Raw genomic sequence first — 17,119 nt, forward strand, 5'->3', positions numbered from 1 at the left:
TTGCTTAACACCCTTACTAATTTTAGGGGGGGGTTGTATACATTCCTTGGGATTTTTTACATAGATAATTTCATCTGCAAATAGGGAGGTGTTTTTATTATTATTTCTTTCTAAACTGACTGCTTTTTATTTCCTTTTTTTTTCCTTATTGTGCAGACTTCCAGTAAATGTTTTTGTATACATTCCTTGGGATTTTTTTACATAGATAACAATTTAATCTGCAAATAAAGAGTTGTTTTTTTTCTTTCTAAGCTGTTTTTGGTTTTTTTTTTTTGTCCTTATTGTACAGACTTCTGTTAAATAAAAATAATAACATTAGACTTCCTTACCTTGTTCCATTTTTTGGGGGGTTTTTTGTTTTTTTTTTTTTTCTCTTGAGATAGTCTTGCTCTCTAACCCAGGCGGGAGTGCAGTGGCGTGATCTCGGCTCACTGCAATCTCCCCCTCCCAGGTTCAAGTAATTCTCTGTCTCAGCCTTTCATGTAGCTGGGATTATAGGCGCCAGCCACCACGCCTGGCTAATTTTTGTATTTTTAGTAGAGATGGGGGTTTCACCATCTTGGCCAAGCTGGTCTTGAACCCCTGACCTGGTAATCCACCCACCTCGGCCTCCCAAAGCGCTGGGATTACAGGTGTGAACCGCTGTGCCAGGCCCTTGTTCCCTGTTTTAAGGGGAACACATTCAGCCTCTCACCATGAAGTGTGATGTTAGTTTTGGGAGTTTTGTCAATGCTCTTTTTCAAGGTGAAGGAAGGAACCCAGGAGGCAGAGGTTGCAGTGAGCCAAGATCATGCCACTGTACTCCAGTCTGGGCGACAGAGCAAAGCTCTGTCTCAAAAAAAGTCCGGGTGTGGTAGCTCACTTCTGTAATCCCAGCACTTTGGGATGCCAAGGCAGAAGTTCAGAGGTCAGGAGTTCAAGACCAGCCTGGCCAAGATGGTGAAAGATACAAAATTGGCTGAGCGTGGTATTGCACACCTGTAATCCTAGCTACATGGGCGGCTGAGGCAGGAGAATCACTTGAACATAGGAAGTAGAAGTTGCAGTGAGCCGAGATCTCGCCATTGTACCCCAACTTGGGCAAAAAGAGCGAAACTCTGTCTCAAAAACAAAAAAACTTACTTGCGTAGATAATTTATTTTTATCTATTAGTTCACTAATTCTCCTGGAAGCTCCACTAATCTCCTGTTAAAGCCACCAATTGATGGGTTTACAGTTATTATACTTTTCGTTTCTAAAAGTACTATTTGTTCTTTTACATAACTCCCATTTCACTTATTTCCATATCTGTTACCTGTGGATATTTTCAAGTTTGTCATTTATTTCCTTGAAAATAGTAACAAGGCCAGGTGCTGGTGGTGCACACCTGTAATCCTAGCTACCCAGGAGGCTGCAGCAGGAGGATCTCTTGAGCCCAGGGGTTCATATCTAGTCTGGGCAACATAGCAAAACCTCACCTCTGAACATTTTTTTTATTAGAAAAATAGTAATCATGAACATTTTATAGTGTCTTATAATTCAAGAATCTGAAGTCTATGTGTAAATGAAGTCTGTGTGATTTCTGTTGCTTCTTACCTATGTGCTTAAAAATATAACTGTATCTTTAAAGAAGAAATGTAAATAATTAGAAAGGAGATATTTTTTAAAAAGCAACTCCTTCTCAAGAAAGTAATTGTGTTAATGTTGTGAAAGTTGTCAGAATCAAAATAGATGTTAAAACAAAAACAAAAACCCTGGCGGGGCATGGTGGCTAACGCCTGTAATCACAGCACTTTGGGGGCCGAGGCGAGTGGATCACCTGAGGTCAGGAGTTGGAGACCAACCTGACCAACATGGAGAAACCCGGTATCTATTTAAAAAAGAAAAAAAACCTTGCTGAGTAGAGCCAGGGATGACTATGAAGAGAGAGTTTTCACACTTGTATGCCTGATAATTTACAAAGACTCTACAAAACCACAATGGACATTGTGCTACAGCACAATGGACATTGTAGTCTTCCACACAGAACAACATTTCTGCAAAAAAGTCTGCCCAGCAACTAACTTCCTGTCTAACCTCAGACTGGCATCACCTTTGTTATTTATGTTTGTAACCAAGGATTTTTTTTCAAAACCATTATGTAATTTTTATCATTTTTTCCTTTTAAAAGGTTTGTCAGGGGGCCAGGCATGGTGGCTCATGCCTGTAATCCCAGCACTTTGGGAGGCTGAGGATCACAAGGTCAGGAGATGGAGACCATCCTGACCAACAGGGTGAAACCCCATCTCTACTAAAAAATTAGCCAGGCACGGTGGCAAGCCCCTGAAATCGCAGCTACTTGGGAGGCCGAGGTAGGAGAATTGCTTGAACCCAGGAGGCAGAGGTTGCAGTGAGCCAAGATAGTGCCATTACACTCCAGCCTGGGCAACAAGAGCGAAACTCCGTCTCAAAAAAAAAAAACAGAAAAGATTTGTTAGGAAGACCTGCTCTGAATCCCTCTCTGCAAGAGAGAGCTTTTCTTTATCTTTTCCCTGTTAAACCTCTGCTCTTGGCCAGGCACAGTGGCTCATGCCTGTAATCCCATCACTTTGGAGGCCAAGGAGAATGGATCATGAGGTCAGGAGTTCAAAGCCAGCTTGGCCAACGTGGTGAAACCCTGTCTCTACTAAAAATATAAAAAATTCTCCAGGTATGGTTGCAGGTGCCTGTAATCCCAGCTACTTGGGAGCCTGAGGCAGGAGAATCACTGGAACCCGGGAGGTAGAGGTTGCAGTGAGCCAAGATCACTCACTGCACTCCAGCCTGTCTCAAAAAAAAACCAAAGAAAAAACCCTCCACTCATGCCTATAATCCTAGCACTTTGGGAGGCCAAGGCGGGTGGATCACCTGAGGTCAGGTATTCAAGACCAGCCTGGCCAACATGGTCAAAGGCCATCTCTACTAAAAATACAAAACTTAGCTGAGTGTGGTGACGTGCGCCTGTAATCCCTTCAGCTACTTGGGAGGCTGAAGCAGAAGAATTGCTTGAACCCAGAAGGCGGAGGTTGCAGTGAGCTGAGATTGCACCTCTGCACTCCAGGCTAGGTGACAGAGTGAGACTCTGTCAAAAAACAAACAAACAAACAAACAAAACCACCTTGCTCTTAACCTCAAAAGAACCAGTTTGTCTTCTGTTACCTCCCTAAATACACATGTGGTTTACTGTGGCATGCATATTCCATTGCAATGCTCCTTTCCCAAATAAACATCTTTTCTTTTAGAAAGCATGCATCTGTTTTTTATTTAGGTTGACATATACGGTGTTGGAAGTCAGATCTGAACAATATCACTACAGGACAGAATCAGCAATCTTTGGAACGGTTATGTAGTACTCGTTTGAACTCTGAGATCTCTGCTTCAACGGCTCACCTTTTCTACCCTGGTGAGTCTTCTCTCGGGCTGGGTCTCTTTCCTGTGGTACAGACTTTCTGACATGGTTTAGGATCTGTTTTTGGATAGGGCCACCTTACTAAAGGACCATAGGTTCCTCCTGGGATGATAAAAGACCTTTTCGTCTTTTCTGCTAAGTCCTTTCTGATATAAAGATGAGTATCTTTCTGAATTCATTAATCTTGGTTTCTACAGAATTTACCTTTGTCTGTGAGGCATGGCTTTTCTGGTTTGTGCATCCAATCTGGTATTTTGCTTGATCTTCCAGCCTAGGTTAAAATGTCTGTGAATACACTTATCTTGATTTGTTTTTTGTTTTTTTTTTTTTTTTAATCACCCTGGTGGGGCAGGCTGAGGCCGAAAAGGGTAGCAGCCATCTTGGTTTCTTTTGATGTGGTTTGACTCTTTTCCCTTTCTTGTTTCTGAAAATCTTGTGGTGGCAAAAGTAAACATTCTGGATGATGGATACGGGATGGCTAATTAAAAACCACTTTGGGGCTGCTGTGCCTATGAAGTAACCATTCTTTTATTTTTTTACTTTTTTTTTTTCTTAACATCTCCTTACTGAAATCATTTTTACTTCCTAAAAAGCATAGGCTGGGCTCCATGGCTCACCCCTGTAATCCCGCACTTTGGGAGGCCAAGGCAGGTGGATCACTTGAGGTCAGGAGTTTAAGATCAGCCTGAGCAATATGGTGAAACCTCGTCTCTACTAAAAATACAAAATTTAGCCGGGTATGGTGGTGGGCACCTGTAATCCCAGCTACTTGGGTGACTGAGGGAGGAGAATCACTTGAACCGGGGAGGCAGAGGTTGCAGTGAGCCGAGATCATGCAATTGCACTCCTGCCTGGGCAACAAGAGTGAAACTCAGTCTCAAACAAATAAATAAATAAAATAAGCTGGGCGCAGTGGCTCATGTCTATAATCCCAGCACTTTGGGAGGGCGAGGCAGGTGGATCACCTGAGGTTGGGAGTTCGAGACCAGACTGACCAACATGGAGAAACCCTGTCTCTACTAAAAAATACCAAATTAGCCAGGCATTTCTCCTGCCTCAGCCTCCAAGTAGCTGGGATTACAGATATGCACCATCATGCCTGGCTAATTTTTGCATTTTTAGTAGAGAGAGGGTTTCACCATGTTGGTCAGGCTGGTCTCGAACTCCTGACCTCAGGTGATCTTCATGCCTCAGCCTTCCAAAGTGCTGGGATTACAGGCGTGAGCCAACTTGCCCAGCCATATTTTTTAAGTCTTAAAGGGCTTTTAAATCAATGGATTTGCAAATTATAACAATAATTACGAATTATAGCACCTTTTACAAATATAAATTTAGGTTTGCCTGACTAACAATTGCATATGGTAATGGGAACATTTGATTGAAAAATTCATAATCTACAGAAAAAGAACTAGATAAATGTTTATAAAAATTAGGCTCTCAGATCAAACAGGTCAAAATGTTGAGCTCAGAGCAATAATAAAAGGTATCTCTATACAGCATACAAATTTTTCTTTTTCTGCCATGCAGTAACCAAAAAGAAAAAGCCAGGAGAAAAACTTGCTAAAATTCTTTCCTGCCCAACATATACTACTCAAGCAAACCAGACCAGCAAAGGATAGATTTGTTACTAATTCAGGGGTACTTAGAGATTTTTTTTTTTTCTATACAATTCAACTAGTCTTAGTATGTCATCTCAGCCACTTTGGAGGCTAAGGTGGGAACATCTCGTGAGGCCATGAGTCCAATACCAGCCTTGGAAAAAAAAAAAAAAAAAAAAGATTGAGCTTTCTTTCTTTGTTTCTTTTTCTTTCTTTCTTTTTCTTTTTTTTTTTTTTTGAGACAGAGTCTTGCTCTGTCACCCAGGCTGGAGTGCAGTGGAGCCATCTCTGCTCACTGCAACCTCTACTGGCTGGGCTGAAGTGATTCTCCCGTCTCAGCCTCCTGAGTAACTGGGATTACAGGTGCCCACAACTGCGCCCAGCTAATTTTTGTATTTTTAGTAGAGACAGGGTTTCACCATTTTGGATAGTCTGGTCTTGAACTGCTGACCTCAAGTGATCTGCCCACCTCGGCCTTTCAAAGTGCTAGGATTACAGATGTGAGCCATGGCACCTGGCCTTTTTTTTTTTTTTTTTTTTTGAGATGGGGTCTTATTCTGGGTCAGCACACCCAGGCTGGAGTGCAAAGATGCTATCTCCGCTCACTGCAACCTCCGCCTCCTGGGTTCAAGCGATTCTCCTGCCTCAGCATCTCGAGTAGCTGGGATTAGAGGCCCCTGCAACCATACCTGGTTAATTTTTTGTATTTTTAGTAGAGACGGGGTTTTACCATGTTGGCCAGGCTGGTCTTGAATTCCTGACCTCCAGTAATCCACCCGCCTTTACAGGGGTGAAGCACCGCATCTGGTCCAGATTGAGCTTTCATATTGAAAATATATTAATAAAAACTTAGAAAAATAAAAACTGATCTCCTATGTTAGAACAACAAGGGTTTTTTTTTTTCTCTCTCTCTCTGTCGCCAGGCTGGAGTGCAGTGGCGCAATCTCCGTTCACTGCAACCTCCGACTCCCTGGTTCAAGCGATTTTCCTGCCTCAGTCTCCCAAGTAGCTGGGATTACAGGCATGCGTCACCATGCCCAGCTAATTTTTGTATTTTCAGTAGAGACGGAGTTTGACCATGTGGGCTAGGCTGGTCTCGAACTCCTGACCTCAGATGATCCACCCACCTTGGCCTCCAAGAGTGCTGGAATTACAGGCGTGAGCCACTGGACCCAGCCACAACAAGGATTTCTTAAAGTACTTATTTAATTTACTCCTGGTAAAATAGCAAGAGCTTTTGATTGTTAACTCTGAAATCTGGTTCTACAACAGCCATCTTCTAAACTACAGAGTTTCTATTTCTTTCTTACATTGAATTAATTTCCCAGGCCAGCTGTGGTGGCTCACACCTGTAATCCCAGCACTTTGAGAGGATCACTTGAACCCAATAGTTCAAGACCAGCCCTGGGAACATAGGGAGACCCTATCTTTATAAAACATAAAGAAATTAGCTGAGTGTGGTGGTGCATGCCGGTACTACCAGTGACTTGGGAGGCTCAGGTGGGAGGATCACTTGAGCTTGGGAGGTGGGGGCTGCAGTGAACCGTGACTGCACCACTGCACTCCAGCCTGGGTGACAGAGCAAGACCCTATCTCAAAAAAGTAAACAGGCTGGGTGCGGTGGCTCACGTCTGTAATCCCAGTACTTTGGGAGGCTTAGGCAGGTAGATCACCTAAGGTCAGGAGTTCGAGACCAGCCTGACCAATATGGATGAAATCCTCCCTCTTTATTAATAATAAAAAAAATTAGTCAGGCGTTGTGGCGGATGCCTGTAATCCCACCTACTGGGGAGCCTGAGACAAGAGATGCTTGAACCTGGGAGCCGGAGGTTGCAGTGAGCCAAAATTGTGCCACTGCACTCCAGCCTGGATAACAAGAGCGAAATTCCGTCTCAAAAAAAAAAATTAATACATAGGCTGGGTGGGATGGCTCATGTCTGTAATCCCAGCACTTTGAGAGGCCGAGGCAGGCAGATCACTTGAGGTCAGGAGTTGGAGACCAGCCTGGCCGACATGGTGAAACCCTGTCTCTACTGAAAATACAAAAAAATTAGCCAGGAGTGTTGGTGGGCACCCGGATTCCCAACTACTTGGGAGGCTGAGGCAGGAGAATTGCTTGAACACGGGAGGTGGAGGTTGCAGTGAGGCGAGATCATGAGGCTGCACTCTAGCCTGGGTGAGAAGACCAAAACTTAATCTCAAAAAAAAAACCTTGAAAAAATTAATTAACTAAAATAAATTTAAAAAAATAATTTCCCTAGTTTCAGATTGAAAATGCTGTCTTTGCTTATGACCAGCCTGGATGACATAGCATGACCCTGTCTCTGCTTATAAAAAGAAATAAACAAACAAACAAAAAGAAAATGCTGTCTTTTTCATTCTGATTGGTAACTTTATTTCTTTATACATTTATATGTATTTATTTTATTTTTTAATTTTTTTAGAGATTGGACTTGTTCTGTTGTCCAGATCAAAATGCAGTGGCACAATCGTAGCTCCCTGCAGCCTTGAACTCCTGGACTCAAGCAATCCTCCCACAGCAGTCTCCTAAGTAGCTGGGACTACAGGTGTGGGCCACCACACCCAGCTGTCTTAAGGTAAAATTTTTCCTTTTGAGACTTCTCAGATTTATATTTCAGAAGCTCAAGATTTGCTGCACCTTACTGCATGTGCTTTTCAGGTCATATTTCACTGTCTTCTATTTTTTTCTCCACTTGCAAAGGTATAGCTTTATGCTTGGCTGAGGTGCTGACACTCCCCTTCAACCTGTCAATTCCTGTAACTGTTTTTTCTCCCAAGTCTGCTGTTATGGTCTGATATTGAAGTGTTTCTCTTGAAAGTCTAGAAAAGCAGGGTTTTCCTACAGTTTAACTGGATTCTGTACTCTAGGCTTTTCTTGATGTGTCTGAATTGTTCCATGTAACCAGGAAATGTCCCATGCTGTTACTAAGAGCCATGTACTCTCCTGCTTATGGCATTAGTTTTCTAGCTTACCTTCTTCTCATATACATTTCTCTAATAATATAATGTACACTCATAACACTGGACTCATCCTTCTGGTGTCTAATTAAAGTGTCTTTTTCATTAGGTCTGACATTTGGAGTATCTAAATGGGCTTCCCATATGGACATATGGGAAAGCATTTACACTACAGGAAGTGTTTCTTTACCTTCTGCTAACTGACCTAAAACAAAAATGACGTTACATTTTATCAAGGTAATTCCTGCATTGGCTTCTTTCTTTCTTTCTCTCTCTCTCTCTCTCTTCTTTCTTTTCTTTTCTTTTCTTTTTTTCTTTTCTTTTCTTTTCTTTTTTCTTTTCCAAGATAGAGTCTTGCTCTGTCACCCAGATCAGAGTTCAGTGGTGCAATCTTGGCTCACAGCAACCTCTGCCTCCCAGGTTCAAGCAATTCTCCTACCACAGCCTCCCAAGTAGCTGGTATAATTTTTGTATTTTTTAAAATTAGAGATGGGGTGTTGCCATGTTGGCTAGGCTGGTCTGAAACTCCTGACCACCTGCCTTGGCCTCAGAAAGTGCTGGGATTACAGGCATGAGCCACTGTGCCCGGCCTTTTTTTTTTTTTTTTTTTTTTAGACAGAGTCTTGTTCTTATTGCCCAGGCTGGAGTTCAATGGCATGATCTCAGCTCACTGCAACCTCCACATCCTAGGTTCAAGCGATTCTCCTGCCTCAGCCTCACAAGTAGCTGGGATTACAGGCACCTGCCACCATGCACAGCTAATTTTCGTATTTTTAGTAGAGACAGGGTTTTACCATGTTGGCCAGGCTGGTCTTGAACCTCAGGAGATCCACCCGCCTCGGCCTCCCAAAGTGCTGAGATTACAGGCATGAGCCACAGTGCCCAGCTTTTTTTTTTTTTTTTTTCTTTTGAGACAGGGTCTTGCTTTGCCACCCAGGCTGGAGTGCAGTGACATTATCATGCCTCACTGCAGCCTTGACCTCCTGGGTTCAGGTGATCCTCCTGCCTCAGTCTCCTAAATAGCTGGGACTGCAGGTAAGGGCCACCATGCCTGGCTGATTTTTAAATTTTTTTGTAGAGATAGAGTCTCACTTTGTTGCCTAGGCTTGTTTTGAACTCGTAGCCTCAAGTGATCCTTCCACCTCAGCATTCCAAAGGTGATATTACAAGTACTCTCAGAGTTCTGATAACTTTAAGATCAATGGACTAAACGAAAATTTCCAGAACCCTAATAAAGAAATTGATGGGTTCATGAAATTTATGATCAAGATTCAAGCAAAACAAATAATTCATTACAGGAAATAATGAATGGGAGGGAGAGAGATCCAAGATGGCCAGTTACTAGCAGCTCAGGATTGTAGCTCCCAGTGAAAGTAGAGAGAACAAGAGGACGCCACACTTTCAGAGGAATTTTTGTTGCTCACAGACCAGGAGATTCCCAGCGGAGGAGCCCCACAGGTCGCCAGTGAGACTCTTGTGGCCGGCGCGGCAGTTTTGCTAGCGCCTCGGCAGCAGTTCTCAGTGCAGAGTAAACGGGACTGGGTCCCCCTTTGGTCAATGTTTGGAGCTCCGGGAAGGCAGAGTCACCTATTCAGCTGATTGAAAAAGGGACTCAAGAAGAAAGGCAGACCAGAGATTCCCAGGCAGAAAAGCACCATGAATCTTAACGCTGCTGTTTTAGCTAGCGCAGTGGGTTGCTCAGATTCTGTCACTGGGAATCAACAAGTTTGACATCCACTCAGAGACCTAATTTGAAAGTCAGTAATTACAAAGATGACAGATGGATAAATTTACGATGATGGGAAGAAACCAGCATAAAAAGGCTGAGAATACTCAAAATCAGAATGCCTCTCCCTCTACAGGGGATCACAGTTCCTCATCAACAAGGGAACAAGGCCTGATGGAGAATGAGTGTTCCATTAACAGATTTAGGCTTCAGAAGGTGGATAATAAGAAACTGCTGTGAGTTAAAAGAACATGTTCTCGCCCAACGTAAAGAAACTAAGAACCTTGAAAAAAGCTTTGACGAAATCCTAATGAGAATAGACAATTTAGAGAGGAATATAAGTGAACTAATGGAACTAAAGAATACAATACAAGAACTCCGCAAAGTATGCCCAGGTTTTAACAGTCGAACTGATCAAGCAGAAGGAAGGATATGGGGTTGAAGACCAACTTGGTGAAATAAAATGAGAAGACAAGACTAGAGAAGGAAGAGTAAAAAGGAATGAGCAAAGTCTCCAAGAAATATGCGACTATATGAAAAGACCTAATTTACGTTTGATAGGTGTACCTGAATGCCACGAAGAGAATGAATCCAAGCTGGAAAATATTCTTTAGGATATTATTCAGGAAAACTTTCCTAACCTAGTAAGGCAGGACAATACTCAACTCCAGGTAATACAGAGAACACCACGAAGATATTCCTCAAGTAGAGCAACCCTAAGACACATAATCGTTAGATTCACCAGGGTTGAAATAAAGGAGAAAATTCTAAGGACAGCTAGAGAGAAAGGTCGGGGTACCCATAAAGGAAGCCTATCAAACTCACAGCAGATCTCTCAGCAGAAACCCTACAAACTAGGAGAGAGTGGGGGTCAATATTCAATATCCTCAAAGAAAAGAATTTTCAACCCAGAATCTCATATCCAGCCAAACTAAGCTTCATAAATGAAGAAAAATAAAATTTTCGCAAACAAGCAAGCACTCAGAGATTTCATCACCCCAGGCCTGCTTTACAAGAGCTTCTGAAAGAAGTGCTATACACAGAAAGGAACAACCAGTATCAGTCATCCCCAAAACTTACCAAAAGGTAAAGAGTATCTCCATAATGAAGAATCTGTATCAACTAATGGGCAAAATAGCCAGCTAGCATTAAATGACAATATTAAACTCACAAATATCAATATTAATCCTAAATTTAAATGGATTAAATGCCCCAATCAAAGACACAGACAAGCAAATTGAATAAAAAGTCAAAACCCATTGGTACGCTGTATCCAGATCCATCTCATAAGCAAGGACACACAAAGACTCAAAACAAAGGGTTGGAGGAAGACTTACCAATCAAATGGAGAGCAAAAAAAAGCAAACAATAAAAAAAACAGGAGTTGTAACGTTCATCTCTGACAAAATAGTCTTTAATAGTAACAAAGACTAAAAGAAACAAAGAAGGACATTACATAATGGTAAAAGGATCAATACAACAACAGGAGTCAATGATCACAAATATATATGCACCCAATATAGGAACACCCAGATACATAAGACAAGTCCTTAATGACTTATAGAGAGACTTGGACTCCCGCACAATAATAGCGGGAGACTTTGACACCACATTGTTAATATTCGACGGATCAATGAGATAGAAAATTAACAGGGACATCTATGATTAGAACTCAGACCTGGAACAAGTAAACTCAGTGAATATTTATAGAATTCTTCACCCCAGGTCCACAGAACATACATTTTTCTCAGTATCACATTACACCTATTTTGAAAGTGACCACATAATTGGAAGTAAATCACCCTTCAGCATTTGCATAGCATTTCACAGACTTAAATGAAATATTGGTTGGCTGTTTGCTATTTTCTTCCCTTATTCCTTCCTGTCTCCACTGTTAAGTACAATTATCGGCATAAAAGAGGTTTTTAATACCTATTTTTAGATTACATTCCAGCCTGGGCAATAGAGCAAGACTCCTGTTCTCTCTCCCCCTTTCTCTTTCTCTTTCTTTCTTTCTTTCAAAAAAAAAAAAAATTGGAATCCCATGCTCTTAGTATAGTTAACCTAAAAAAAAAAAAAAGAAAGAAAAAGTACTGAGAGGGAAATTTATAGCTAGAAATGCCTTCATTACAAAAGAAAGATCTAAATCAATAACCTAACCTTCAACCTTAAAACACTGGAAAAAGAAGAGCAAACTAAACCTTAAGCAAGCAGATAGAAGGAAAAATTGAGATTATAGTGAAAATTAATGAAATATAATATATAGAAATACATAGAAAATTAGAGAAAAACAATAACAGCAAAAGTTGGTTCTTTAAAAATTAACAAAATTCACAAACCTTTACTAGATTGATTATTAAAAAAAATAGAGAAGGGTCAAATTCCTAAAATCAGAAATGAAAGAAGACACATTATTAAAAAAAAGTAATAAAATTAATGAATGAAGACAGTGTTTTTATTGCTTTCACTTAAAGCATTGTTGATTCTTTATTAAATGTTTTCCAATGTAAGGGATTTTTCTGTAAGCTATCTAGTTTGCATTTGCTTTTTCTTCCTACTTGATTCCTCCAAATTTTGGAAACTAGTCATGACTGTTCTTGTTTTTATTTACATCAGTTCAATAAAAATCCGTTCTCCCTGGATGAGAGATGGGGAAAAAAATAACAAAAAAACCTACTCTCTTTTTGCAGGCAGGATACAGTTGGAAACATTGGTTATGTTACTAAGGCTTTGACTGAAATGTTATATTTAAGAATATGCATACAATACCTAGCTTCAAGAGTTCCTAGCCTTACACTAGGTGAGTAAAAATTGACATTTTGGCAGGGCAAGATGCTTGTAATCCCAGCACTTTAGAAGGCTAAGGCAGGTGGATCAGGCATAGGGTCAGGAGTTCGAGACCAGCCTGGCCAAAACAGTGAAACCCCATCTCTACTAAAAATACAAAAATTAGCTGGGCTAATCCCAGCTAATCAGGAGGCTGATGCAGAAGAATCGCTTGAACCCAGGAGGTGGAGTTTGCAGTGAGCTGAAATTGAGCCATTGCACTCCAGCCTGGGGGCAGAGCAAGGCTCTGTCTCCAAAAAAAAAAATTGACATATTTCAATGGGTGTGGTGGTTTAAGCCAACCACAACACTTTGGGAGGCCGAGGCAGGCAGATCATCTTAGGTGAGGAGTTCAAGACCAGCCTGGCCAACATGGTGAAACCCATCTCTACTAAAAATACAAAAATGAGCCAGCCATAGTTGTGCATGCCTGTAATCCCAGCTACTCAGGAGTCTGAGGCTGGAATCAGGGAGGTAGAGGTTGCAGTGAGCTGAGATTGAGCCATTGCACTCCAGCCTGGGGGCAGAGCAAGACTTCATCTAAAAAAGAAAAAAAAGGACATCTTTCACATTTCTCCCTTTTGATCAAGATTGGCAGATCCAAGAACCTTTAAACCGTAAGTAAAATCTAAAGTTTGCCTTGGTGTGGCTTCCTAGGCTCAAGAGTGTCTTAAATCTGAGATTTGTATATAATCAATGTCGAGAGAAAATGTTTTTGTTGTTTTGCTCTTTTTTTTTTGAGACAGTCTCACTCTGTTGCCTAGGCTGGACTACAGTTGTGCCATCACTGCTCACTGCAGCCCAGACTTCCTGGTCTCAGGGTGCTCCTCCTATCTCAGCCTCCTAAGTAGCTAGGAATACAGGTGCAGGCCACCATGCCCAGCTAATTTTTTGTATTTTTCTTTTAATATTTTTCTTTTTTTATTTAGAGACAGGGTTTCACCATGTTGGTCAGGCTGCTCTTGAACTCCTGACCTCAGGTAATCTGCCTGCCTCAGCCTCCCAAAGTTAATTTTTTGTATTTTTAGTAGTTTTGCCATATTGCCCAGGCTATGTCTTAAACTCCTAGGCTCAAGCGATTGCCTGCCTCAGCCTCCCTAAGGGACGGGATTACAGGCATGAGCCACTGCATCTAGCCAAAAAGTTGTCTTCAAAAGAAAACCTAGGCCATTCGTGGTGACTCAAACCTGTAATACCAGCCTTTTGGGAGGCTGAGGTGGGAAGACTGCTTGAGGCCAGGAGTTTGAGACCACCCTGGGCAACATAGCAGAATGCTGTCTCTACAAGTAATTAAAAAAATTAGCCAGGGGTGGTAGTGTGCTTGTAGTTGCAGTTACACGGGAGACTGAGGCAGGAGGATGGCTTGAGGCCAGGAGTTTGAGGCTGCAGTGAACTATGATCGTGCCACTGTATTCTAGCATGGGCAACACAGTGAGACCCAATCTCTGAAAAAAAAATGTTTAAGGTTGGGCACGGTGGTTCATACCTGTAATCCCAGCACTTTGGGAGGCTGAGGCAGGAGGATCACTTGAGTTTAGGAGTTTGAGACTGGCCTAGGCAACATAGTGAGAACTTGTCTCTACAGGAAGGAAAAAAAAAAAAAAAAAGCCAGGCTGACAGCTGAGGTGGGAGGATTGTTTGAGCCCAAGAGGTCAAGGCTGCAATGAGCTGATATTGAACCACTGCACCTCAGCATGGGTGACAGAGCAAGGCTCTGTCTAAACAAAAAAACAAAACAAAACAAAAAGGAGGGGCATGGTGGCCCACTTATAATCCCAGCACTTTGGGAGGCTGAGGCAGGAGATCAGTGGAGCCTAGGAGTTTGAGACCAGCCCTGTCAACACAGGGAGACTCTGTCTCTACAAAAATTTAAAAAATTAGCCAGGCATAGTGGTGTGTGCCTGTAGTCCCAGTTACTTGGGAGGCTAAGGTGCACAGATGGCTTGAGCCCAGGATATCGAGGCTGCAGTCAGTGCTGGTGTGCCACTGCACTCCAGCCTGTGTGACAGAGCAATACCCTGTCTCAAAAAAATAATAAATGGGCTGGGCACTGTGGCTCATGCCTGTAATCCCAGCACTTTGGGAGGCTGAGGCAGGTGGATCACATGAGGTCAGGAGTTGGAGACCAGCCTGGCCAACGTGATGAAACCTCATGTCTACTAAAAATACAAAAATTAGCCAGGTGTTGTGGTGGGCACCAGTAACCCCAGCTACTCGGGAGGCTGAGGCAGGAGAATCACTTGAACCCGGGAAGTGGAGGTTGTGGTAAGCAGAGATTGCACCACTGTACTCCAGCCTGGGCGAGAGTGAGACTCCATCTCAAATAATAATAATAATAAATAATAAAATAAATGAATTGGTTTTCTATAAGCCTAGATTCATGGCTCAAAACCATTATGTAGATTGGAATTGTCATAGTACTATTAATTTTACTATGTATTTTCCTTTTTAAAACTTTGTATTTGTTGTTAAATTTTGCAGAAATACAACTTCTAACAAAATAATCCTGGCCCAGCACTTTGAGATGATAAGAAAACACTACCGAACAGAGAAAATTCAGCTTAATGATGGACCCCAGGTAGAATTATTCTGAGCACCACTCCCTTCAAATCCCTTGCTCAAATGTGGCTACAAGTGTTCTGACCTGACGCCTAGTCACTGATCACTCCTCCCAGTATGGGAGGAGCCCCGGACCTGTACAGCTCCATTCCGGCATTGAAAGACATCAGAACCTAACTACAGGATGATTGACGAGTGATGCTTTCAGAAAAAGATCTTGATCAAAAGGGGGAAATGTGAAAGATGTCAGAATCAAAATGGAGTTGGTAATGTTAAGAAAACCCTGACAAATAGAGCCAGGATCTCCATGAAGAGAGACTTCGCATGCTTGTACATAACAAGACTACAAAAACCACAACCTTTTTTTCTTTGTATCAATTTTATTCAACTTTTATAAGTATAAAACAATGAACACTGCCAAAATTAAATGTTTTACTGTGGTGTTGCATTTACTTACTATTAAATTGTAACTTTGCCAAATTTCCTTAATTATCTGGTGTGGAAATATAACTGAACTGATCCTGGAATAAATAATTTAAGACAAAACAAAACAAAAACCCAAAGCAAACAAACAAAAACGGATACTACACTACACTGAATTCCCCACCCCCAACTCTCAAACATATGTATTGTACTTCCTTCCTCTCTACTTTCAAACATTATATTTATTGAATCCCTTTTTGCACTAAATATCTGTCCTATAGACTTCCAACCTCCTGCTTCAGTAGGGCTAACTCATGATATGGATCTATTTAGCCACTGCCAGCTGCAACTTCTCTTTGCTTTTGCTTGGATCCATTTTTCCCTGGGCCCCAAATGATCCTCTTTGAAAAACCACAACCTGGCTAGGGGTGGTGGCTCATGCCTGTAATCCCATCACTTTGGGAGGCCAAGGCGGGTGGATCACCTGAGGTCAAGAGTTCAAGACCACTTTGGCCAACATGGTGAAACCCCCATCTCTACTAAAAGTACAAAAAATTAGCTGGGTGTGGTGGCATGAGACTGTAATCCTGGCTACTTGGGAGGCTGAGGCAGGAGAATCGATTGAACCTGGGAGGTGGAGGTTGCAGTGAGCTGAGATCACACCACTGCACTGAGCCTGGGCAACAAGAGTGAAACTTCGCCTCAGGAAAAAAAAAAAAAAAAAAAAAAAAAAAAAACCATTGCAAACTTACACAGAAAATATCTCTGCAGTTGGGCGTGGTGGCTCACGCTTGTAATCTTAGCACTCTGGGAGGCTGAGGTGGGCGGATCACGAGGTCAAGAGATGGAGACCATCCTGGCCAATACGGTAAACCCCGACTCTACTAAAAATACAAAAATTAGCCAGGTGTGGTAACATGAGCCTGCAGTCCCAGCTACTCGGGAGGCTGAGGCAGGAGAATCGCTTGAACCTGGGAAGTAGAGATTGCAGTGAGCCAAGATTCATGCCATTGCACTCTAGCCTGGTAACAGAACAAGACTCCGTCTTAAAACAAACAAACAAGGCCGGGCGCGGTGGCTCAAGCCTGTAATCCCAGCACTTTGGGAGGCTGAGGCAGATGGATCACGAGGTCAAGAGATTGAGACCATCCTGGTCAACATGGTGAAACCCCGTCTCTACTAAAACTACAAAAAATTAGCTGGGCATGGTGGCGCGTGCCTGTAATCCCAGCTACTCAGGAGGCTGAGGGAGGAGAATTGCCTAAACCCAGGAGGCGGAGGTTGTGGTGAGCCGAGATCATGCCATTGCACTCCAGCCTGGGTAACAAGAGTGAAACTCCGTCTCAATTATGTAACCCTCTTCATTTTTTTCCTTTAAACCCCTGTGTCTTCCTTTACCTCTCTGAATATCCGCATAGTTTACTATGGCATGGTAGTCTTGTTTCAGTGCTCTATTCTCAAATAAATTTCTTATAGACAGTGTTTCTCAGGTAGGACGATGACTCACGCCTATAATCCCAGCGCTTTGGGAGGCCGAGGTGGGTGGATCACCTGAGGTCAGGAGATCAAGACCAGCTTGGCCAACATAGTGAACCCCTATCG

The 17,119-nt window shown here is 42.3% G+C and overlaps 1 long non-coding RNA gene across 1 annotated transcript; it reads left to right on the plus strand.

Moving 5' to 3' along the window:
- The first annotated feature begins 3,154 nt into the window (after positions 1–3,154).
- LOC144576973 (uncharacterized) lies at positions 3,155–8,261 on the plus strand. Its single transcript, XR_013519930.1, has 3 exons — positions 3,155–3,400; positions 7,449–7,601; positions 8,093–8,261. It is a non-coding gene; the product is annotated as an uncharacterized LOC144576973 (long non-coding RNA).
- The last annotated feature ends 8,858 nt before the right edge of the window (positions 8,262–17,119 follow it).

This window comes from Callithrix jacchus, chromosome 7 (assembly GCF_049354715.1).
Source record: "Callithrix jacchus isolate 240 chromosome 7, calJac240_pri, whole genome shotgun sequence".
NCBI lineage: Eukaryota > Metazoa > Chordata > Mammalia > Primates > Cebidae > Callithrix > Callithrix jacchus.